Source organism: Hyperoodon ampullatus (assembly GCF_949752795.1).
Source record: "Hyperoodon ampullatus genome assembly, chromosome: 12".
NCBI lineage: Eukaryota > Metazoa > Chordata > Mammalia > Artiodactyla > Ziphiidae > Hyperoodon > Hyperoodon ampullatus.
The window spans coordinates 18216880-18234359 of record NC_136925.1 but is presented as its reverse complement, the minus strand read 5'-3'; the positions used below and the strand labels follow the sequence as shown (position 1 = coordinate 18234359).

The 17480-nt window shown below is 52.8% G+C and overlaps 1 pseudogene across 1 annotated transcript in view; it reads right to left on the bottom strand.

Annotated features, from left to right (window-relative positions):
* The window catches only part of LOC307061518 (BCL-6 corepressor-like), an 18548-nt pseudogene extending 1068 nt beyond the window's left edge, over window positions 1–17480 (bottom strand). The window contains exons 1-11 of the transcript in view: window positions 17007–17480; window positions 16292–16345; window positions 15634–15820; window positions 10004–10249; window positions 9305–9681; window positions 8592–8842; window positions 8010–8261; window positions 2972–3138; window positions 1680–1825; window positions 1171–1248; window positions 852–1006 (exon numbers count right to left, since the gene is read on the bottom strand). The product of the transcript in view is annotated as a BCL-6 corepressor-like (transcript). The remainder of the gene's footprint in view (window positions 1–851; window positions 1007–1170; window positions 1249–1679; window positions 1826–2971; window positions 3139–8009; window positions 8262–8591; window positions 8843–9304; window positions 9682–10003; window positions 10250–15633; window positions 15821–16291; window positions 16346–17006) is intronic.

Sequence of the window (17480 nt, the reverse complement as noted above, 5' to 3'; positions counted from 1 at the left end):
CCCGTTCTAGTCACTGGGGAAAACCAGTCTGTATGCCAACCCAAGGGAGATGGCAAACACCTCTTTGACCTCTCCTCTCCTCCGGCCCTCACGGAGAGAGCATGAGAAACACTCGAGGTCACCTGGCTTTCCTTTCCTTTCCCACACCTCCAACCCACCCCTCAATGCTGCGGGGAGTGAGACTTTTTCGAGAAGGGAGGTGGTACAATCCTTCCTGATACCCTGCCACGCTTTATGATCTCTATCCCGAATAGAATGTCACCACAAAGGCAGACACGTTCCCAGCCTCAGAGTCCAAGGAGGATGCTACTCCTTAAGCACCCGGGTCAACACACAGCAGAGCAAGGTCTCCTGATGTGTTCACTCTGAAGGGTTGGTCATGGGGCACAGTGGCCCGACCGTGGGGACAAGACTCGATCTAAGCAAATCTGAAGACATGTAAGATCCCAGGTGCCACATACGGCTTTCTCTAATCTTATACGAGAAGAGGGTACACATCAGTATCGTCCCGTGGACCTCACGCGTCTTGGAAGGCCCCTATGGTAGCCGTTTGGGGAGGATCCCTTCCCCAAGAGTTTAGTGACTGAAACTGTGCAATTGCAGTCGCTGACTCCCGTGTCCTTTGGGCTCTAGGGGTGTGTTCCAATGAGGGCAGTTGGCTTGGGAGCCCTCCCACCCCCCAAACTTTTCTGGAAAAGTTCCACTGCATTATGTGAGGTCGGTGGACACTTGGTGAGGAATTCACTCACCCCCCCAACCCATCCACCCTCATCTGCTGAAGGGGATTTCTAACTCCTGCCACCCCACAGAGCAGCTGGGCTGGCTCTCGACCACACGCTGGCCACACTCACCCGAGCGACGGACACCTGGACGTTATAACACGGCAAAAGGGGGTCTTCGGAAAATTCAAATTCCAATAGGTCACCATAGGCCTCGTTGCTGTCATCCTGGTCCTCCGGTCCTGGGAGATTTGCTAAAACATTGTAACCACTTGCATCATCTGGTTCTAAACGGGGGGGCAAACAAGAGAGAGGTCAGTAAGCTGGAGCAAGATTCCAGTTGTTCTCCAAAAAGGACCCTGGAAAAATTCTTTCCCAAGCAAGCCCTGCTCACAGCACCACCCCCACCCCCAACCCCACAAGCCCAACTGAAACAAACAAGGCTGCTCACCACACACACAGCTGCCAGAGAACTCCGAAGAGCAACCGGGGTTACCGTCGTCAGGAGCCTGCAGGTTATTTAAACAGTCTGGAGAGAGAGGGGGAGAGAGAGAGAGAGAAACAAGATAACGCCTGCTGGTAAGAGGCAAATGCTGCTGCAGTTCGGGAACATCTCACGCTGGGGCTGGTGTCACCTCCTGACAAGTCCCACTGCACACGCCTCCAGGTATCTGACTGAAACCTCCCCACGCGTCCACCCGCCTTCCTGAGGGACTGCCCGCCTCACCGCCCCAGCCTGCCAAACAAAAGCTAGCCTGGCTAGCTAAGAGTTTTCCAGCCCCCCACCTTGCAAAACTCAAAGTATGGATCTCTTCTTTGACAGACTAATGTTGGGCCGCTTTTCCCACTAAAGGGTCACTTAGAGTAAACGGGGGGTGGGGGTAGGGGGAACCCAGGTGAAAGGCTATGAAGTCACCGTCTAGATGCTTGAATAAGACCGTGTCTTGACCTCTGCCGTACCTGTTAAGAACTTCTCCAGAAGTTCGCTGTGGTTCACTTTCTTGATGGTTCTACCTGAGTACGTAGCCAGGGTAGGATCAGCACCGTAGGAGAGGAGCAAGCGGACAATTTCGAGATGATCATTCTTGATAGCATCGTGGAGAGGCCTAGGAGAGGTGCGGGGGATTACACCTGTGCACGCGACGCTTGCTTCTAAGGACACGGGGCAAAATTGAGCGTGTGCGGCCAAGCCTCGTAGGCACGCTATTTCACTGAGGAGGTGAGCGTACGGTCGCTGCGACAAATTACTCTGTTATTTCAACATATAACCCTTTACGGGACAGGTGAAGGGACCATCTCAGGCCTAATTCTTCAATGCAAATCTCTCTTAATGCATGGCCCAAGGAGGAACTCAGGCCACGATGAAAACGTTTCCAATGAACTTAAATAGTGACAGACTGTAAGAAGGTAACGTACGGCGGGGTGGGGGGAAGAACCCCAGCATCACGGAAGCAGATACGAGAAGCCATTGTTATACCATTACAAACAAAACCCCAAAAGTGCAGTTTGTAAAAGAAACTAGGGGCAAACTGGAACCTCTCCTGAAACCAACTTGGAGATGAGTGATCAACCCTCTCACCCAGAAGCAGTCGACAGGCAGGGCGAGTTCTCAGGACGGTACAGAGTCCTCCTGCCCATGTCCGCTGGGGTCAGGAACACTGGCCGCAGCCCCATCCAGAAAGGATGCTATTTGGAAACCATGAACCACCAAAGACCTTACAGTTTTGCTAATTTTATGACTGTCAGGAAAGCCCCAGTGCCCTGCCTCGTGGTGGCATCCCAGGTACAACCAGGAAGATGCTTGGGCTGACTCAGACCTGGGCCTCTGGCCAATAAACCGAGGTCAAGGACAGAGTGGGGGCCAGGCCCGGGGATGTGGGTGGACACGGCAGGTCCTATCAAGCCAGTTGCCACTGGACCTGTCTGTACTCCTGGAACTTTCAACTCACATATATGTTAAAGATTGTGATTCAACAGACACTGGTGAAGAGTCCAGGGTCTTAAAAGAGAACACCCCTGATTATTCATGCAGGCTCAACATTTTCAGGGACTTCTGTCCATAAGAGCATCACAGAGTTTTAAAGTTCTATGTAAATTTGCCAGAAAGATCTGTCCGATTCCATTCTAGAGGACTCCGCCATCAGTTTACATGGCACTCACTCTCCATCTTTCCTTCTGGGGTTCCCCGCACACCCTGAGAACCATTGCCTATGCCCCAGCAGGGCCAGGCCAAGAGCAAGACCGCCACTGACCCGGTTCCATCCTGGGCACTGCAGTTGACATCGGCGCCATATTCAAGGAGGAGTCATACGATGTTGAGCCAACCTCTTGCACAAGCCTCGTGCAGGGCATAGTAACCCGCGTTGTCGCGGTGGTTCACATCACAAATCTTGTTCTCCAGGCAGTACAAGACCACTTCCTACGGGGAGAGGAGAGGAGATACCATCAGACCACCATACAGTGAACCTTGTAAGTGTGACCTCCCCATAGCTTGGCGGTGCCCACTTTCAAAGGCATACATCCTTGGGGCCAAAAGCCCACCATGGCGCGGGCAGGCGGCAGGCATCCTGGTGGGGGGGCGAGAGTGCGTGAGAAGGGCTTGGAGATACAGACAGTGTTGTCTAAGGCTCTGCTGCACCAGTGGCCTGGCCATGGGCAAGTTACCCTTGAACTTCTCCAAGCTTCCACAGGGCTGCTGAGAGGACGCATTCAGATAGCGATGAAAGCCCTCAGCCCAGGGGCCGACGTGACCAGTACAGAGGTGTCACGGCTGCTAACATCTTAGATGACACATTGCCAAGCACAGACCATTCTCACTTGATGGGTCTGTTCAGTCGGTGGCAGTGGACGATAACACAAGTTTAGATAAAAGTATGGATGACCAACACTTAAAGAGAGCTTAAATCAGCCGGAGAACATTCCCCAGCTTAGAGAAGCAGGGACACCCAGGTCAGCTACATCCTCGCGCCCCCGGTTAAGACCCCAAATCAGAACCTGGGCCTCAGATGCTCTTGTCTGTATGTTAAGTAGAGTTAAAGAGAAGCTCTCTCCCTCCATCCTCGAGGAATGACACAAAATGCCTCCAATAACCCCACCGTCTATTTTGCCTCACTCCACCCTCTCAGGGCAGAATCAGTCTAATATTTTCATATTTACTCAAGTTAATGACAGGAACCTGATACACCACAGGCTGCAACCTCCACATTTCAAGAATCAAATAAAACGTTCACCGCCCCCCCCACCGGAGATGTTCTGTGTCAACACTGTGCATTAGAATCACTGTTATTAACCTTATTTCTTTGGCTTGTTAAAATATTAATATGAACCACTCCCAGTAAGCAGAGCAGGAATTTATTCCATGTTTTGTTACCTTAAGAAAGTTTTCAGACACATCGAAAGCATTTGCCACCAGAAAACACGTTATACTGTTTATACTGGGTAAGTCGTGCCCAGCAGAGAGCCGTCAGGTTCTGAGAGCTGGGAGTAGGCAGAACGTGCACGTGGCCCAACACATGGTCTGCTGGGTAAGGGGGGATGGGATGGGGTCAGAACAGGCCTCCTTGTGACATCTCTCAGGTAACTCATCTGTTAAACCTAAAACGGGGGGCATTCTAGCCGCCCATAAGTGCGAGATGGGTTCTGTAAAACCTTTTATGCCCTTTGGAGGACATGCCAATCAAAGGTGACCACTCACTTGGGAGCGAACTAGAATGTTCCATTTGCTTACCACGTGAACCTAATGGGGCATGCTGGTAAACCTGGCCATCGGTGCCCTGTTACTTCAGGTCACTGCAGCAGCTCCCTTCCAAAACAAGAGGAGGAAGAGAAAAGGCACGCCCATGAATGCGTTTCTCCGTTTACATCCCAACCTGCCAGAAAGCCCACAACCCTCTGGGCTCCCAGGCCACCTGCCCCGAGCCCTGGTATCCAGGATACCGCATGAAGCTGCTGCTCTTTTAGCAGGCCCTCACTAGCCAGACTTGAGTGGACGGCTGCAAGCTAATGAGTTGTGTGCCCCAGCCAGGGAGAGGCCCTGTCACGTGGCTCTGGGATCAGCTCTGAACGCCACCAACTGCTGTGCACAGATCAATTTACTCAACCCAGGGTTTATTTGCTGTGACAATCATGGCCTTCACCTGGAAACCTTCATCACTACTAGGGCAGATTCAAGGGTACCTAGAAATGAAAGGCCGTCCAAGCTGATGGGTAAGTCAACTCTCTTCTCCTGGAAGATGGCAGCAAAGGCAGCAGTAGCCCCACGGCCAGGTCAGACTTTTTGCCACGGGCTGTCCTAACTCAACCACGTTGATCCCACTATTTACACAGTGCTTCTCATTTCCCCAGATGAGGACGTCTTCTGTCACCCACAGGAACCCAGGAGCTACCAGGAAAGGAAGGTAGTACTATCCTCATTCAACACTTGGAAACTGAGGCCCAGAGATATTAAACCTCAAGTTCAATTAACATGAAGTACTAGACCTATAACTCAGGTCTTTGGTACCTGGTCAGCTGGGAAGATTCAAAAGGCCCAAGAGGGCCCCAGTTAGAGGGATGCAATCCAGCTGTGATGAGCATCCCACAGGCCTTCTCTGTTGGGGGTCAAGTGGGCTAACTACACTCTCCTAGCTAGGAGGGTGATGGCCTCTAAATGGATGGCAACCGTCGCCACCAACACTTTCTCTAACTGAAAGGTGAAGAGGCGGGGCGAGTCTGTCGATGCAACACATTCCTTGGTTTATTTTCTCCTCTAGAAATAAACGGGAGTGTCTGAAGGGCAGCCCAGCCATTCCCAAGCAAAGTCAAACTGCTTTTGTCAGACAGCTCTCTGTTCAGCGGCTATAAACCGAATGCCATTACCCGCAAAATGTAACCATAAAGGCCATAAGTCCGACGTTGTTAGTTAATTAAATGCCTCATTAACTTTTTAAAAAATATGACTTATTCAGTTCATAGAAAATTTAACCATCACCGCTAAAGGCACAAGCATGTGGTTGCACACTGGTGTTTTAGCCTAAGAAATAGAAGCCTTTTTCCCAGGAGGGAAAGGTTTGAGGTCTTTGGCCATGCAAGTGATCTACTTAACGCGGATCTGAAGCCAGAGTGTGTTTCTAAACTTCCAGAACCAGATTATCATGATATAAAGCTCAGACAGCCTTTATACTGCACATGGTATCTTTGGCTAAGCAGAAGAAAATAACCAAGAATGCTGAAGACAAAACTTCAGGAAAACCCTCCCAAACCACACCCTTATCTGGTTAAGCAAACTGTCCTTCAATTTTAAAAGGTTTAAGCTGCCACATCTCCCAACTGGGCCATCATCCCAACATTTAAAATTCTGCCCAGAGAAATCCCAGAAAGTTGGATTCAAAGTTGAAAGCGTTCATCTACTTGTCACAATGTTCAGCATCAACACTGGTGATCTGTGTAATCTACATATTGAAATTTACATTTGAAGAAAAAAACAAATCTGACCGTAAACATTCCCAAGGCTTCCTGTGCAATCAAAGGCCAGGTAGCCTAAAAAAGTATGGATCAAGTGCCCCTTGGTCCAGGCCTCAGAGCCACCAAACCAAAATGGAAACTGTCTTAGAGGACCAATGAGGGTCTTTTGACGTCTCTGGTCCCAAAGGGAGGCTGCTGGAAATGATGCCAAGTTCACAGGTGCGGCTCGGAGCCCCGCCCTCCACGGCGGGTGCAGCAGCACCCCGTCCCCCCATCTCCAGCATTTGCTGGAAGCGGGAGTCTACTTTCTCAACCCTAACCCAAAAGTTGGGGTTAGGGGTCTCCCCCCCACCTCCAGCGTTTGCTGGAAGCAAGGAGTCTATTTTCTCAACCACGGGGGGTCGAGCTCAACACTACGTGCAACATCCGCTCTGTCCTCCTCGGCGCCCGCTCTCAGCTCTTGGGAAGCCAACTGGATGCTCCTTGGACTTCACCTGCAAGTAACTGCGCTAACTCCCAGAAAGTGCTCTCTAGCTAATGGAGAGGTCTCCAAGAGACGTGTAGATATAAACAACAGCACATTCAACCCACAACAACAACAAAAAACACCCCCAAACTAAGCATAGCCCTAGTGCTTCCAATTTCCCACCCACAGTCATGCCTTAGGGCCAAGGCAGGCACACTTCCAAGGGCTCACGGCACTATGGACCGGGGTGGGGGGACACGACGGGAGACGGGGGATGGGGGCACAGAGCTGGCTGAGGGTGTGGGCGCCAGGGCTCCGGGCCAGCCTGGGTCCTGCCACCCCAGTGCTCATCCACACCTCCACGCTCAGCCTGCTGAACCGCGTTTTACTGTCACCATTCAACTCCCAGAGGGCTGATGCCAGCACAGAAAAATGCCTTTGCCCTGTGGGCTATTACATCACAATTGCTACTGACAAGTATGGTGGGGGAACTGCACAGGGCAGAGAGAGTCATCTGTCTCACAGAGGTTTTGAACTGTAAAAAGGGCAATTCCAACGTGAGCCAGTCTTGCTGAGGAGCGTGGTGGGCTGTGGAGCACTGCTGGATTGCTACCTGTACGGGTATCAGCTAACCCCTCTGAGGCTCCGTTTCCTCATCCGAGAGTGGGCTAGTACTCGTTACTCCCAAGTGAAGATGTTAAAAGGGTGAAAGGAGTTACTACAGATCACACGGGCTTAGACAGATACCAGCTATCTTTCTATGTTGCTCTAGCAATAGAGGCTATCACTGTCATCAGCCGTGCTGGGTTGGGATACAGCAGTGTGGACGGGGAGTTCTGGGCAAGGCTCAACCCCTGCTCCCCGCCCACCAGCCCTCGGCTCCCGTGCCCTCTCAGAAAGAGACTGCTCAGGTCTGCCCAACTCCCACCCCCACTCTGCACAGCACTTCCCACCCGCTACCCCACAGGGGCATCACTCTGCCCCAAACAGCACAAGTTATTAGAGCTAATAACTACTCTCCCTCTTGCTATTCAGAATCCAAAAGGGCTCATTAAAATTCCCCTGGTCTCCAAGCCCTGGGTTAGGTCAGATTTTATATCAGAGATAAGTGAGCCGGACTGGCCGAAGCAGCCTACCTGCCTGAACGGAACGGAACATCAGAGAGGCCTGCCTTTCTTTTCACACCACGACTGAACAAGCCACCAAAGAGCCGGCAGTGTGAGCGGGGCCAACGCAAACACCCTGCTGGAACACCCAGCCCAGTCCGCCACGTGGAGGGGGCTGGGCTCTGAGACCCGCCCCCCATCCCCAGCCAGTGTGTCCCCCACCCAAGGAGCAGCAGCCGGCGGATCCTGATCCGGGGCACCCACAAGGATGCTCACCTCGTAGCCAAGCCGGGAGGCCTGCTGTAGGAGGGTCTCGCCCGCGTTATTGACAATAAGTCTCTGCGCTTCCGGTGGCATCGGGTGGGACTGGGTGGTCTCTGGAGGGGAGCTTGAGCACGTCAGCTGCGAGGCCTGGGAAGCTGGTAACAATTGCTGCAAACGGTCCAAGGGCTTCTGGTCCTGCTTGGCCGGCGAAAGATCATAGTCGGAACTGGGCTCAGGCCGCTTTCAAAATCTCCGGACGGTCACCTATCACGAAACCAGGCAGCGCACACATTTCAGGCTGTCCTTCCACCACCCGCCTGGTTCGCCTCCTCCCTGAGTTACAAACCTGAGTGGAGGAAAGCACTTTTCCTCCTCTCTGTCTGGGGGAGGCGGGGCGCGAGGCAGGGGGTACATTTTTACTAGCTGGAAACCTCACCGCCACCCAGGAGACAGGTCCCCTAGGAAGGGGCAGTGACGTTTTGGGGGGAGGGGTTCAGGAAAAGGAAAGCTTTGTCCCCAGAAGCAGAGAAGTAGGCAGGCGGGATGTGCCTGCACAGGCCCGGGGCGCGGGGGAGAGCCAGGGGCAAGAGGTACCTTGCCATCCGCATTGTCCACGTAGGAGTCCCCTGGCAGCGGCAAGCCCCGCCTGGGCTCCTGAGGGATCAAATGCTTGGTTTTGCACGGTCGCTTCCCGATGGTTTCTCGCTGTTGTCGGTGTATTTCTGCGGCAGGGGCGAAGGCTGCCAATCCATTTCTTCGTCCATGCACAGCACATCTGTCAGGGGGAGAAGAAGCGGGCGTCACACAGTTGTAGCCGGTGAGGAAAGAAAAGCCCATTGTTAGCACTGATCGTTGGAGCAGCTTCAGTTTTTAAAGATATACCGAGTATGTTTTCAAAGCACTAATATTTTAATTATCCCACATTCAACCGGCAATTAGGCTAAGCCACGACATGCCAAATGGCAAGTCGCTTCAAAGGGCCGCAAGAGAGGGCAGAAGCCAGCCCTTCGTGCGCTCCCGTCCCCACCCGTGGGGGGCCTGGGGGCTTGGGACAGGGCGACTGGGGACAGCCTGAGGCTGGAATGAGGGCACTGACAAGTGCCCGGGCTCACCCAAGACTTCCCTTCCTGCCCAGCCGCGGGCTAGGTGATGAGGAGTAGCCCAGGAAGTCGAGCTCCCGCCTCACTGTCCATTCCATAAGGAAGTGTGCAGGCTGAAAGGACCTCATGAAGAAAACTCCCCGCTCGCCACACGCTACTCTTGTCAACTTGGATGGCGCTCAGGTCCCCTCCAGGGCCGTCTCCCACAGAGGGCGGGTGATCCACCCTCCAGGAGCGCCCCCCGCCCCGTGCATACCCTGTTCATTGTCACTGCATTTAAGGGACTCCTCCAACCAGCTTCTGTTGCTTTTGGCCTCTGCCCTTTTCCTGCCAGGTTTCTCTTCGGACATGCTATTGTTCTGGGGGGTGACCGCAGGCTGAACCGCCTGGGTCACTTCCTTCCTGCCCTGCTGGCCAGGTTTGCTCTCTGCTCCCGCCGTTCTCTAAGGTGCAGCAAGCGGCGCTGCTTTCTGGGATGGAGCCCTGTTAATTCAATGCACACCTCAGGCTGGTCAGCTCACTATAATGTGGCTCTTCTAAGTGGTTAGAGGAACTGTTTGTCATTTCCCTCTCAGGCCAGTCAGCTAATGGAGAAACAACTACAAATTAATGAAGAAGCCCCCCGGGGCGGGGAACGAACTGTCTTACACATCACTAACAGGGGTGGGGGAGGGGAGGGGTGTGGTCACTGTGTTGGCTGGAACTTGTCACCAAGTCTCGGGAGGGGGCCTATTTGCCTTTGGCCACCTTTGGGCTCCAGCCCCGGCACCTGGCTTTGGGGGGGTGGGGGATGGGGAGGTGTGAGTGGCTCCCCCCAGGGCTCCAGGGTGGGGCTGGAACTTTCCACTGCTCCGCCCCAGGACTTCCATAGGGTGCCCTGCGGGCCCGAAGCGAAACCGAGCTCACCTTTGGAGACCCGTCTCCGCTTGGCTTTCAGCAGAGAGTCCTCTGGGAGCACAGTGGTCTCAGTGTGGTTCCTATCGCCAGAGACCTTGCGCTTTCTGTTCAGCCGGAGGGTGGGGCTGCGTGACGCGTCCGGGGCCGCCTGGTCGGCGGGGGACTCTCTGGGGGGCTCCGTGTCCATGTCCTCAGGAAGATCACTGTCTTCTGGGGCTTTGAAGGGGTCAGGTTTGCTTCCATCATAACACTCCCCTAGGGGAGGGGAGACAACCCGGAAAGGAGGGAACAAAGGTCACCAGGAGCAGGCAGGACCCCCATGCCCAAGGCAATCTGCTACCAACAGACCACCCCGCCCCCTTTGGAGACCAGGGGCCTCACACGCTGGAAGCACAAAACCCTCAGAAAGACGTCCCAAAGGAAGGACAGCTGAACACAACCAGCAAAGGAAGCAGAAAATGAGGCGCGTAGCCCACTCACAATCCATCCTCCAAGGGTCAAGGTGAGGTATCTACACCATCCCTCTGTAGGCATGTGAGATAACTCCCTGACTGCTTAACTCTCCAAGGTGGCTTACTCTTAAAGGGGGGTGAGTGACCTCACAGTAAGATCCAACCCATCAGGGCGGAGCTACAAATTACTATGGAAACAGCTGCTAGTAAACAAAAAAGGCTGATGTCATCAAGAGACCAAATAGCCCCCAACTGCCATCTACACAGACATAGCACCAATGTTCACTTGGGTCAGCAGGGGCGAAGGGGAAGAAGAAGGGTAGGGAAAGAATGGTGGGAGGCTGGGAAGCTGGGGAGACCAAGGGAAGAGGAGCCTGGCAAAGGGAAAGGAAAGGCTTCCTGGTGCACACACAAGGGTCAAGGGCGATTTCAAAGAACTCAACCAGATTGCTACAAGTCCGTCTGTCCTCTTTCCACACCCGTGGGGGGAAAAGCATTTCACTGCCATCGAGGGGCTGCTCCTATTTCCTGTCTAGGAAGAAGGCCCTCAGTGACACCAGTCACCCACCTGGCACGTCTCCACGCCTTCCTTCCCAGGCAACAAGCATCTAAGGACATTTCAAAGACAAGACTCCAACCCCCTTCATGGGGGGTGGAGTGGGGGGGCGCGGCGGGCAGGGCTGAACGGCTCACACCCCAGCTCCGCCTGTGCTGCTCCTGCCCCCTCTGCTCAATCTAGCATCCACTTGGGGCTTTTCCTCCAATCACCCCAGCCTAACATCACTCCTCACTTTTGCTCTAGCCAAAGAAACAGTTCAACTGCTTTGCCAGTCACATTGTTTCTAACACACAAATAATTCCATAATGATCACTGTGCTGTTAAAGAGTTCCCCGAAGATGACCCTGTGTCCATCACCGGCCGGGGGTGGGGGTGGGTGTATGAGTTTGGTATTTCGTTAACACCTGAGCTAAGCTCCCACAGCCCGTTTTTCTAGATGAAATCATGGACACGCCCCTCACATGCTGCTCGCATTCCTCCTCCTCTCCCTAGACCACTTCAAGTATCACTCCCACTTCTGCCCAGCCGGCTGGTCCCCTGATCAGCCTCTCTGGGGGGGCATTCCCAGCATTTAATGGCAGTCAGTTGTGGGGATGAACCTCACCCTGGCCTGGGCTAGCCTGACCTGTGTTCTCAATGGTGGAACACACTTAGTTTTTCTCCAAGGGTATCCCAAGGTGGGACGGATCCCCATCTACTCTTGCCGGAATGGTGGAATCACCCCAACCGCGAGGGTCTCCTGTCATGGCAGCAGGAGAAACCCCAAACTCCTGGCCTGTGCTTACAGGTGATGCAGCCCAGGCTACCGCAGGCCCGGTGAAGAGGGCGTGCTGCAACTCTCACTCCGGCTGCTCTGTGACCCTCTTAAACACTCGGGCAGGAATGGCGCCGCTTTACAACTCGGCCCCCTTCATTTGTAAAGTGGGAATGTTACTGCTAGCCTCCCTCCAGGGTGGGCTTCATAATCACAGGCCGGGCTTAGCACAGAGAATGGCTGGAAAAATCCCTTTAACCAAAAGATGCCAAGACTTTCAGACCAGCCTGAATCTCAGGCCTGAAATGTATGAAATTTTAAGAGGTGAGCCCTGCTGGTTACACCACTGGACTTCTCTGGTCCAATCAGCCTTCCCTAAAAGCTCCGTGGGAGGGGATCCATGGAGGAATGGAAGGGCTACCTTAAGAACCCCCATGTCCAATTTTAAAGTTTCTTTTTCCAAACTAGGTCCATCCACCCTTCCCCCAACCCTGGAGCCTTTTAGGGCAAAGATCTCAATTCCCCTCAGCTAAGGCCCCCCAAGACCTTACGCTAGTGTGACCTTACCCAGGCCAGTAATAACCCTGAAGGACACCCACCCCGACTGCCCAAGATACCCATGGCCACCAGCTATGGGGTAGAGGCTCCGTGTCACTTGGAGCTTCTCAAAGACTGTTCTAACCACGACCCACAGGAGGATTACCCTTGAGGGCAAAGGAGATGGGGAGATAAATAGATACACGGGGATCCTAACCATCAGGCTTTGCCATCATTGCTACTTTTGGCCCTTCTAAAAGTGGGAAGCCATGTGCCCTTGGTCACCCAGTCTAAGCAAGATGTGAACGTGGTCCCTGCAGCATGGTCCTATGACTCACAGCACATATATCCCAAATTCATTATGGTTGTACCATAGCATCACCTCACAGAAGCATCACCACAGCAACATTTACAAGTCACTGTGGCAGCAAAGCACCCTCACCACTGTTGAGCCATGCCCAGTGAAGCCTAAACAAGGTGAGAGGGTTCTGAGTTGCTGGAAGGCTCCCCAGGATTAAAATCCCCTTCTCTGTAGCTTAACTATAGCACCTCCAGTCAGGGCTAACCTTGTTAAAAGTTACACCTGCTACAGAAGGAGTGCAGGGGATCTCTGTTCCAAAGTAGTTTACAAACGTGCAGGTGCTCAGCTGGAAGAGAAGTTCCCTGAGCAAAGAAGTTTCACGAAGCCCCTCGACTGAGGCTTCCTCCAGCTCCTGGCCAGGCACTGCCACTGAGCAGGTCCTAGGCCTGTCCCAGCCAAGTGGTTGGCAAGGGAGATGGTTACTCCAAGTTTGAGAAGGAAGGGACCAATGCCTCCTGGCCCCGCCCCGTCTTCAAATGCCACTGAGGGTTCCTAGTAATGAACTTCCAAGTCTGAGGAACCTCCAAACTCATTTGGTGAACTTCCAAAATAAAAATTTCACTCAGCCACCCATGTGATCATAAAGAATAAATGAGTATCTCGGCCACTGTGTTTTCAAGTTAATTCCTTTTTTAAACAAGCCCCTAGCAACAAGATGCACCCACACCAGGACAACCAGGGCCACGCAAACAGCACCCACCACCTTGGAAGCTCCTGGTCCCTCCATGGGTAGGGGCTGCCTCAGAAGGGGGAAGGCACCTTGAAGGCGTCCTGGACCCTCTTTGTGACCCCTGCCCGCCCCAAATCCCCGCCCCAGCTCCCATGTGCTCACAGCTCGGCTCTCGGCCACACCGACACCCATGAGAAGGACCTGAGCCCATATCAGCTCAAGACATGATGGCCCAAGAACAAGAAGGCCCATTCATTTCCAGCTGAATGGAATGAACATCTGCTGTGCCTTGGATGTGGAGGCCGCAGTAAGAACAGTGGCCCCTTCAGGTGACCTTTCCTGACCAGCTATTTACAAACCCCACGTCTCTACAAGACAGAGGGTGGATGGGGAACCCACCTCCGTTGCCCCAACCTTTCAAACGGAGCCCCTCACCTTCCCCAACCCTTCTCCTGCCCTCCCATGGTGGCGAATCATGGCTCACTGGGCCATGTCCCGGGTGCTCCAGGAAGAGACCCGTCGGTCGGTCTGAGACTGGAGGCAGGCGGTGGGGGGAGGGGGCTTTCGGAATCATCTGGGGCTCAGGCCCTGCTCCCCATCAGCCACACCGAGTTCTCGTCTCCACGCTCAGCAGGAAAGACTGGGAAGGACGCACACAAACGTCTCTGGGAAGAAGGGCGGGTGAGACCACTGAGACGTGAAGGGCAGCGGCCACCCTGGGTTTGGCCACGTTGCTGGAGAAAAGGGTGAGAAGACTCGAGGCCGGTTAACTGCCCGCTCCCTTCCTCCAGCCTCCCTCACCATCCACCCAGAACAGGCAGATCCCCTCCTCAGAAAAGCGCATCCCTGTGAACTTGGCCTTGCCTACTTTTATCACATCTCTCTGAGAAACTTCCCCAAGAGCTGAGTTATGAGGCCACTCAGGAGGGTAAGGGCTGCGTGTCAGCTGTGAGCACAGGCCAGGAGGGAGGCCTTCTTGCTGCTTCACTCCAGGGTGGCCTGGACCCTCCGTTTTTCATTCCAATCCCGAGGGGGACGAGCTCGGAATCGTCTACTCCAGGCACATCAAGAGCCCCATCCCTCGGGGAAGGCCGCCACTGACTAGCCCCAGAAATCCCCGTCTATGGGAGCCACGTAGGACAAACCGGTCCCGGTGTGGCTTACCCAGAACCCTGGCCACAGGCCTTTGTCTGACCCCAAAGATGAGTTGGGGGAGGGCAAAGCTCCAAGCAGCAGAGAGAAGCACACGCTGTTGCTGACCACAATTTTCCCGAACTGCATCAGGCACCCACGACCTAAGCGTGCAGGTGAACGCCGACCCTACGACTGGGTCCAAGGGCCTGGACCTCCCAAACATGCCCACCACCCCCGACTGTCCTGTCTCAGGAGGATGTCACGCCCACCCTGTCCTCGACGTTCACCTAGGTGCCCTCATTCACCATCACCGGTGAGGTTTCTGGGGTCCGGAGCAGGCTGCAGGCCACAAGCACGCACACTGAAGAAAGCGGGAGAAAGACCTCCACTTGCTGCCAACACATCTCATTAGCCCAGGAAGTCTCGAGGGCAAAGCCCGAAGTCAACCCCAGTGGGGGAGCAGCTGATGGGACCGCAGAGTGTGACTCGAGGCAAACACTAGCTTTCTCTCCAATTTTGCCTCCAAAGCATAATATACCCCGTCTGATAGGAAGAACGCCCTCGTTTATTCCACGCCCTTGGAGCGTGCTGTCAACTCCTAATGACTGCAAACAAGCCTGCCACAGAAAATAATTATGCTCATCTTTCTGGTGCCTTCATCAGCCCTCATCTCATTTTAACGAAACCTCTGCCTTTGGAGGGAGAATCCGAGTACTCTCCACTCCCTCCCATAGGAGACTGTCACTCTGGAGGGTCTGGCTCTGGCTGCAAGTGTCATTCCACTGCTACCAAAAACCCGTATCCGTACCTGCTACAAAACAGAACACATACCTGCTACACTGGAGGTCTTGCACTGCCATTCCTCTGCTCTACTGTATCAGACTATTACTAACTACAGGACTAGCATTTCTCCGGAAAAAGGAGATGCGTGCCAGGAAACAACATTTCATAGGTGCTTCACTCCTGGATGCCGCAACGCTCAAAAGGACAACCAGCCTTGCAATCCACAGCTGGGAAGGGTGGCCAGAGCAGCCCGTTCTCCGAACAGCCAGCACCCAGACGCTGGGCCATCGGAAGCGTATTGTTTCCTCTCACCTCCCTCGGCACTGGGAGTGGAACCGCCCCGTTCCCACCGACGTGGTACCACACGCGAGCCGCCTGGGTTCACTTACATCTCTCACTGTTGTTCTGGTCAGCAATGGCCTCCTCCAGGGCGACCGACTTTGGCTTTTTGTCCTGACTTCCTTTTAGCCTTTCCCAGTCAGCGGGGCTGAATTTGCGCACCTCGGAGTCTTTGGTCGTGGGGTGGCCACCTTCTCGCTCTTTCATCTCCAACTCTGAGAAGCGCATCACTGCACGCTAGAAAGAGAACGGAGATGGAAAAAAGACACACCTTACCACCAAAGCTATTTCACTGCCCTTACCTTAAAGGAAAGTACCTTCAAAGAAAAGTTTGCCCAAAACCAACCACAATTTATGATACAACTGAGATATTTTAAAATTGAACGATAAAAATGTAAGAGTGTCTATGTGTAACTAGTCACACACTCTTTATTCGTAAAGCCATATGTATGTAGAGATATATGTGGTGTGTATGTATAGCCATACATACACTGTGGCATAGAGACAGACATTCTCTTTCGAAGGTAAATAACACAAAACAGAAACACAACGCAAAGAAAGAGAAACAAAAACACAACAGAAAAGAAAACAAATGCACAATGAATAAAGACGACCATGGCCCACAAACTTCCCTTTGTATATTTGGAAATGAAATTTAACTCAAAAGGTTTATGTAAGATTCTAGTAATAAAAATTTGAAGAACTGACCTCACAGTAAGCAGTGGGTAGACATAAAATACTGTCCTCTTGTAATCCTTCCATCTATGTAATTAAAATGGGCACTCAATGGATCATTTAGATAACTTCATCCATTTTTATAAGCATAAACCAATTTTTTTCTTAACATTGCAAAACAATTTGGCTTTATTTGTCTTTTAATTAAAAGTAAAACATCTTAAGGAAATTCCTATACAACATCTATCATTCACTAGCAAGTTAAATACACACTCTATCCCTTTAAGCAAGGTTTGTTTTTTTGTTTTTTTTGTTTGTTTGTTTTTTTGGTGAAAAAAAAAATTGCACGAATCTCACAGACATGCGGCCACTACACACCTCCACCAAGTATCACGTAAGGCATTCTAAGCAGCGCTTTTAGGTATATTTGTTAACGTACAGTAACGGCAGAGAAATCAAAGCGATTGATAAGTAAATGTCATACAGTCTTTTAGACATCCTTCGCAATAATTAAAACTTCCGTTATCAGCATCCGAGTGGAGTTCGCTTAAAATCTACAGAATAACTTAAAGTATCCACTTACGTCCCCTTAGTGGACACATTTCAAACATTTAAATTATCCTAAGCTTCATTAACCAAATCAGCCCAGTGTCCTGCCCTATCATACCCCCGGCCCCCTCCTCTTCACACATTAAAAAAACCTGACAACTGGTCAGGCTCCTGAAATTCGGGTTGTGGGGGGGCTCACCTGCAATGCCCGCTGCTCCCGGCTGAGCTGACTGGAGTCTGCGTACAGTCCGGTAGCGACGCACTTGAACCGGTCACCCACGTAACCAGCGGAGTTTGCGATTCTCTTTGCCAGCTTAGATGGCTTCGGTTTCAGAACTTTGCCATCGGTTGATCCTGCCTCGTCAGCTCCGTCTTTGGTGTAGGTGGGGGTGACGTCCACACTCGGTGGGGCACTGCCCACGCAAAATGGTTTGGGATCCTCTTGGGTTTTCCCGAAAGTGACCGCAGAGCCGTCACTCCCCAGGGTCGGCTCCAGGAATGGAGTCGAGACCGGCGTCGCCTTGTTCTCCTTGTTGGTTGCCGCTGGAACATTCTCCTTGCTTAAGCCGGAGACTGGCTGGCCCGGAGCCTGTTTGAAAGTATAGGCTTCGTGGAAGTCACTGATGCGCCCCAACTCCTCTCTCAGGGCAATGAAATCCTGGTGTGGCCACAT